Raw genomic sequence first — 6,946 nt, 5'->3', positions numbered from 1 at the left:
CAGGAGCAGGCGGGGCCGCGGTGTCTCCCCGTGGCCACCTTCGGCGTCGCGCGGTGAACGCGTCCAATTGGGGCTTATTGGGCGCCTGCGGGGCGCGAGCTCCTCCTTCAAAATCTGAACACCAACAAGCCCTAGTTATTTACAGAGCAGGACAAATTAGCTACTGGCCTGTCTCCTAGCCCGGCGGGGTGGGTTAGAGGAATGTTGTTAGCACTATCTGTGTGCAACTTTTAACACGTAAGTCGCAAGACCAGGCAGCAAGAAATAAAAGGCTTTCCACTGAGAAAGAGAGCACTGAAAAGAGATATTAAATCCTCTCCTTCAGATGACAGAGTAGCTTAGTCTTTTTTAAATAAGCACTTTTTTCTGATGATGAAACGCATCTATCATTTTTCTATGGAGGAATAACCACGATTCATGTTTATAAATATTTCCTTTCTTTACATATGTTCTTTTTTCTAACCATATATTTTGTGGAGTTTTTTGTATATACTGTTTTCTCTTGGTATATTGCTTTCCCTTTTCCTTTTACAAAATTTGCATCATAGATATTCAACTGTAAGAAGGTAATGAATGTCAGGAAATACTGATGCATAAGAAAACATATTGCAGCAATAGTTAATAAGGAAGGAAATAGCAACCTGACGTTTAACAAAGGGAAATTGTTAACTAGCAGTGTAGACACCCAACACAGCCATCTATTCATAGGACAAACATTTGTGGAGTACAATGGTGAATGAAACAGACATAGAAGAATGCACTAGGTATAGTGAGTGAGAAAACAACAGATATTTCCACTCGGTGAGCGATTACTAACAAACGGGAAAGAGAATGAGACGTACAATCTGTCTTCTCTCGAGAAGTTTATAGTCAGACGAGGCAATAAAAAACATTTTAATAGTTTGACCAATACTTTTTTGTGTGGACCAAAGAGTAGGAATAGGTTACAGCTTGTCTCCTCTAGAACGTGGTTGTTTTTCTTTGCACATGCCATGTTGATTTTAACCTAATTATTTCTTTAAGATACATCCTTTCATAATGACTTCCACCCTTCTTAGGAAAGGGGTGTTTCATTTAGCAAGAACATAAATGCATCTTGCCATCCATAATAATGAAAGGGAGGCTGCATTCTGGGAATGGTGAAACAGAGACACAGATAAGCTAAGGAACTTGCCCAAGGACAAACTGCATGCGTGGAGCAGAGCTTAGAATAATATCCAGAGCTAGTTTCCAACCCACTGTCAGATTTTTTTTTTTTTAATGGTAACCTTGGAATTTAGTTTGCATCGTCTCAAGGCCTAGGAAAATAAAATAGGTTATAGTGACAGCATACTCAGAGTTCATCTTTCCTCACTTGAGATGACTGGTGTTTTAAGGATTATTTAGACTCTCTCTCTCTCTCTCTCTCTCTCTCTCTCTCTCTATATATATATATATATGAGCTGTACAGAAAGGGACCAATGTATGCGTGGCACTGGGACTCTAAGACACATCGTATGATGATTATGAAGTATGCTTAGGACACTATCTACTGAGGACTTCCGAATGCCAGTGTTCCCAATGTCACCTGGGTTTTGCCCAATTTTTTTTTTTGAAGTCAGAGTCTCACTCTGTTGCCCAAGCTGGAGTGCAGTGCACAATCACGGCCACCACAGCCTCAACCTGGTGGGCTCAGGTGATCCTTCTGCCTAAGTCTTCCAAATAGCTGGAACTACAGGCATGCACCACCACACCAGGCTAATTTTTGATTTTTTGTAAAGACGAGATCTCACCATGTTGCCCAGGCTGGTCTAACCTGTGGGCTCAGGCAATCCTCTCACCTCGGCCTCCCAAAGTGCTGGGATTATGGGCATGAGCCACCGTGTCCGGTTGTCCAACTCATATAGTTCCTACCACTCAGAGATTTTCCTTGGGATTCTTGTTTCAAAAAAGCTCTAGGGTGGGGGAAACAAGGTAGATTTGTAACATCCTTTGTGTTTTATTTCGTGAAGAAGCCCTGCATAAGCAAACGTAGGTATCTGAAAGTAGGAGTCAAATCTGCCCGGCTCTTTTTTTCCCATTTCAAAGAGTGTCGGGAACCAGTGAGGGCTGGTGTGGCTGTGTCGGCCAAGGAGGGGCATGATGGCCTGGGGTGGGGGGGTTGGGTATGTCCCCTGAAACGTTCATGTGCTGAAGTCCTAATCCCCAGTACTTCAGAATGTGACTTTTTCTGGAAATAGGTCACTGCAGTTGTAGTCAGCTGAGATGAGGTCACACTGGAGTGGGGTGGGCCCCCAGTCCAGTGCCACTGGTGTCCTTGGAAACGGGGACCTTTAGACAGACACGGAAGACGGCCATGTGAAGATGGAGAACGAGATAGGGGTGATGCTTCTACAAGCCAAGGAACGCCAGAGATGGGGGGCAGGCCACCAGAGACCGGGGGAGAGGACCAGGACAGGTCCACCCCTCCTTCCCAGTCTTCCAGAACCAGAACCGCAAATCAGTACATTGCCGTTAAGCCGCACAGTATGTGGTGTTCGTCCCGTTCCAGGAGAGAACACAAGGCCTTGTCGCCTGAGGCTGGGAGGCCCCCGGGCCAGCCCCCGGAACACTCCATTCCCCACCCTTCAACTCCCCACCCCTGCTCCTTTCCAAAGCCGGCTCCCTCGTGAAGATAGGAACTTTCCTCCCCTGGTCAGCCCCCCAGGGCTTTCCAGATGCCTAGCATTTTAGTTCCCCTGCCACCTTTAAGTGAAACAATTTTAAAACTGGGCAAGTTAATGTTGCTTATTTTTAAATATAAAGGAAAAAGATACTTTTTCCCTCTGTCTCGTCTCCCTTGCCATCATAACTAAATCCTTCAAACCCAGGACGGTGCCCAACCCTTGTTAAGTCCTCAGCACATGTTTGCCGAATGACATAAAAACGAAAGACTGAAATTCAAATCAGTTGATACTCATTTTCCGAAGGGTTGGGGGTGACACACTACAAACCAGGGTTTGCATGATTGAGAACAAAAAGATTCTAGACTCTGGCTAATTGTCTTGTGTCTTGTTAAAACAGTGGTTAGTAAAATCAGCTTAAATTAGCAAAAGTGATTACCCTTTAAAAAGGCACAAAGGTACCCTTGTTCTCAGAAGAAAGGATGGCCAGTCTGCTATCAGACTGGTGACTGCAGAATCGAGGGACAGAGGTGGGGGTGGGGGACACCTGGCATCAGCCCTGGGGGAAGCTGCATCCTGGAAGGGCCTCCCGGGTGAGGCTGACCCGCAGGTGGTTTCCTGACAGTGTTTTCAACGATGCCTTAATTCCCCCGTTATAACTTTTGCCATAGAGAAAAGTCCCTCTCGAGTCATTGCTATTATTAAAACGTGCTCCAGCTGACTCACCTGGGAGGGGTGTCAGCTGCCTTCTGCTCCCTACAGACCCAGGCACCTCTCTTCACCAGCTTTCCAGCTCCCAGGCGGAGATGACACCCTGGCACCTGCTATTTGAGGGCTTTACATCTTCCTTGCCCTTCCTGCGGTGGCCATGGTTGCGTTTATTCCTTAAGAACATTCCAGAAGCAAGCGCATTTAACCTGACAGGAATCCCTGATGCCTAGGATGAAACAGCCCAACCATCTCATAACAGGAATCAGGCCGTCAAAGTGACGGTGGCCCATCTTGCATCCCAGCGCAGGACGCCGGGTGAGCGAAGGCCACCGGGAACGCCAGGCTGTGCCCAGCAAGAGGAACTGAATCACTTGTGTCACTACGGGTCTCTGCCTGGCAGACAAATGTTCAGTTGCCTCATTTTATCTCGCTGAGTCTAGACCCTTCCACAGCCCTCCCTCGTCCTTCCAAACACAGAGCCCTCTCTACAAGCACGGCTGAACGTTTACAGAAGCAACCTGCAGTAGGGGTAGGAGCCAAGGGAAACCACCAGGCTCCGGCCATGGCGGACACCAGGAGATGGCTGCTGGGACAATGTCACTTCTCACCCCGCTGGCCTTCCTCTTCCTTTCTCTGCTTCTGAGAGCTGGGCTGACATGTCTGGAAAGAATATTGTACGGGTCTCCTCTGCCGGCAGAAGAGTTTCTTCCCCTCTCTGCCTTAGTTTTCTCATCTGTTAGAAGAAGATGGTAACTATCCTGTCTAGATAAAAGGTCATTGTCCGGATCAGACGAGATGGCAGGTGTGAAAGGAGTCTTAGACTGAGAAGACACAGATCACTGTTCTCCCGGGGGCCACTGGCGATTCATAGGCATCTCAGTTACCGATTCTGAGGCTAGGTATTGCCATTTGATATTTTGTTTTTCTTGAGGGCTAAATTGTGGTGGCGATGGATCCCGGGGGCTTTATTGTCAGAAACTGGTGGCACTCAGAGTCCGCTGCTGCTGAGCGTGTCTCCTGGGTCCACCAGGTTCCTTGCCCTGCACTTTAGTCCCGTGTGAAAGGACAGACCGAGAGTGGGAAGCCATTTTTCATCTTGTTCTTAAACCCTGACACAATGATGAGAAAATAGAAGCTGTGCTTTTGGAGAAATTTTAGGTATAATTAACTTTCTGACTTTGTCTTTTCAGAAACAGACTTCCAGGTATCAGAGGTATCTCATAGTGGCAATCAAACTTGCCTAGAGTAAAGGGAATTTACAAGGCCTAAGACATCATGCATTGGGCAAGGAATGTAAAATTCATGAAATTTGTAATTACAAAAGTTATAACTGCTCAGAGGGAGAGCAGGTGGGGATTCGATCTTCCAGTAAATTGGGCACTTTCTATAGGGAAGCCAAGGATCCCCCAAAGCTACCCACTGGGAATGCCTAGGAGATAAGGGGAGGCGCACCCTCCATCAGGTCTAAGGAATGTCGTTAGGGAAGGTGCAGGAGAATTAGAATCCTTGTCACGCCCTTCTCTAGGGGCCGTGATAATGTGGGCAGGCATTAATGAATCCCTGTGTCATAGGATCTCCAAGGCATCCACAGGTGGTCGATAAGGAAGTCACAGCAGTCACGTGCAACATCTCCAAGAAAAGGATTTAAGCCAGGACTCTGGGAGGCTATGACGCCACACTTGCCTAGAGTATAGGCCCACTCCCTGTCTGTGGGGGGTGAACTTTTCTTAAATAAATCTTTTCTTCTCTCACCTCTGTATGTCCCAATTCTTTGCAACTACTTGGATCTCTGGGTTGCTGGCGCGCACCTCCGGTTTTTCAGCTCCAGCAGTGCTGCGCGCCTCCCTGTCCTGCGCCTCTTCACCCTCACCCGGTTCGTCCGTACCCTAACACTGTGATGGCCCCTCCTGGGCACTGCCATCTACAGCATCTGACCTCTGGCTGGAGACACTGTTTTCCCGGCCCCCTTATCCCAAAATATAGGACGGATCCCTCCTCTGAATTCTCTCAACGGCAGTAGAGAGCAGCCTGTGACTTGGATCAACAAATACTAGATCATTCAGCCTACTTACACACCTGGGTATGTGGTCTAGCTCAGCGGTCCCCAGCCTTTTTGGCATCAGGGACCAGTTTCATGGAAGGCACATTTTCCACAGACCTGGGGGGTAGTGATTTAGGGATGATTCAAGCACATAGCATTTCTTGTGCACTTTGTTATTACATTGTCATATATAGTGAATTATAAAACTCACCATTAAAAAAAAAGAGGCACAGACGGAAGTGGTAAATGCAACAATGGGCGGGCTGTGCGTGGACAAAAACAAGTGTCGGACTCTATGACTTAAAGCCTGCCACCCGATGCAGCTCTATGATCGAAGTATATCAGCTCACTTGCCACTCACTGATAGGGTTTTGATAGGCATCTGCAAGCAGTTGATTTAGGATGGTCTCCGGGCCATCAAACCTCATTGCTACTGTTCATCTGTGCTTGCACGCATATCACTGCCTCAGCTCCTCCTCGGACCATCAGACGTTAGACTCTCCGCCTAGATCCCTCCACATGCAGTTCACAATAGGGTTCGTGTGCCTAGGAGAATCAAATGCCGCTGCTGGTCTGACAGAAGACGGAGCTCAGGCGGTCATGCAAGTGATGGGGAGCGGCTGTACATACAGATGAAGCTTCACTGGCCCTCCCACCGCCTACTTCCGGCTGGGCGGCTCAGTTCCCAACTGGGGTCCGTGGGGGGTTGAGGACCCCTGGCTTAGCCTGTTGCTCCTAGGCTGCAAAGCTGTACACATGTGACTGTACTACATACTGTAGGCAACTGGAACACAAGGGTTCGGTCCCCAGGCAAGGACGTGTCACTTAACAGAGAAAACCTGTGGACCAGCACGCAGACCCAGAGACCCGGAGCTGTCCTCACGGTCCTTGACACCAGGGCCTGTGCTACTCTTCAGCCTGTGGGATGATGGGTGAGGAAAGAGGTAAGTTCAGAGCTCTCACATACTCAAAAATTGTTGTGTGAGGATTAGACATACATGTGAATGCAAAATCGAGAAAGATTTGGAAGAAAATGTAGCAGAGCGTCTTTTTTTTTGAGTTAGAGTCTCACTCCGTCACCCAGACTGGAGTGCAGTGGCCACTCCTGGCCACCGCAGCCTCACCTGCTGGGCTCCGGTCATCCTTCCGCCTCAGCCTTCCAAGTAGCTGGAACTACTGGTGCGCCCTACCATGCCTGGCTAATTTTTGATTTATTGTAGAGATGAGGTCTCGCCAAGTTGCCCAGGCGGGTCTCGAACCCGCGGGCTCAAGCAATCCACTCACCTCAGCCTCCCAAAGCGCTGGGATTACAGGCTGAGCCACCTTGCCTGGCTCAGACATTTTTCTTATTTCATCTTTACTGCAGGCCAGGCTGGAACGTGGGCCTGCCAGTCTGCACCACCCCCTCACCTAATCAAAAGAAAGTTCCATCAGAAGTGAGAATAGGACAGCCCAACCTTTGGTTTAGCACAGTAATCTAAACTAAAAATCCTTCAGAGCCGGGCTCGGTGGCTCAGCCTGTCATCCCGCGCCTTTGGGAGGCTGAGGTGAG

The 6,946-nt window shown here is 48.5% G+C and overlaps 1 protein-coding gene across 1 annotated transcript in view; it reads right to left on the bottom strand.

The window, feature by feature from the left end:
- Positions 1 to 6,946, bottom strand: part of LOC103251053 (ankyrin repeat domain-containing protein 10-like) — a 73,093-nt gene that overhangs the window by 34,689 nt on the left and 31,458 nt on the right. The gene's annotated exons all lie outside the window — the stretch shown is intronic.

The sequence above is a fragment of the Carlito syrichta genome, unplaced genomic scaffold (assembly GCF_000164805.1).
Source record: "Carlito syrichta isolate Samal-C Ts95f unplaced genomic scaffold, Tarsius_syrichta-2.0.1 Scaffold135896, whole genome shotgun sequence".
Lineage (NCBI taxonomy): Eukaryota > Metazoa > Chordata > Mammalia > Primates > Tarsiidae > Carlito > Carlito syrichta.
The sequence above is the reverse complement of the archived record's forward strand: the minus strand, read 5'-3'. Positions and strand labels throughout refer to the sequence as shown.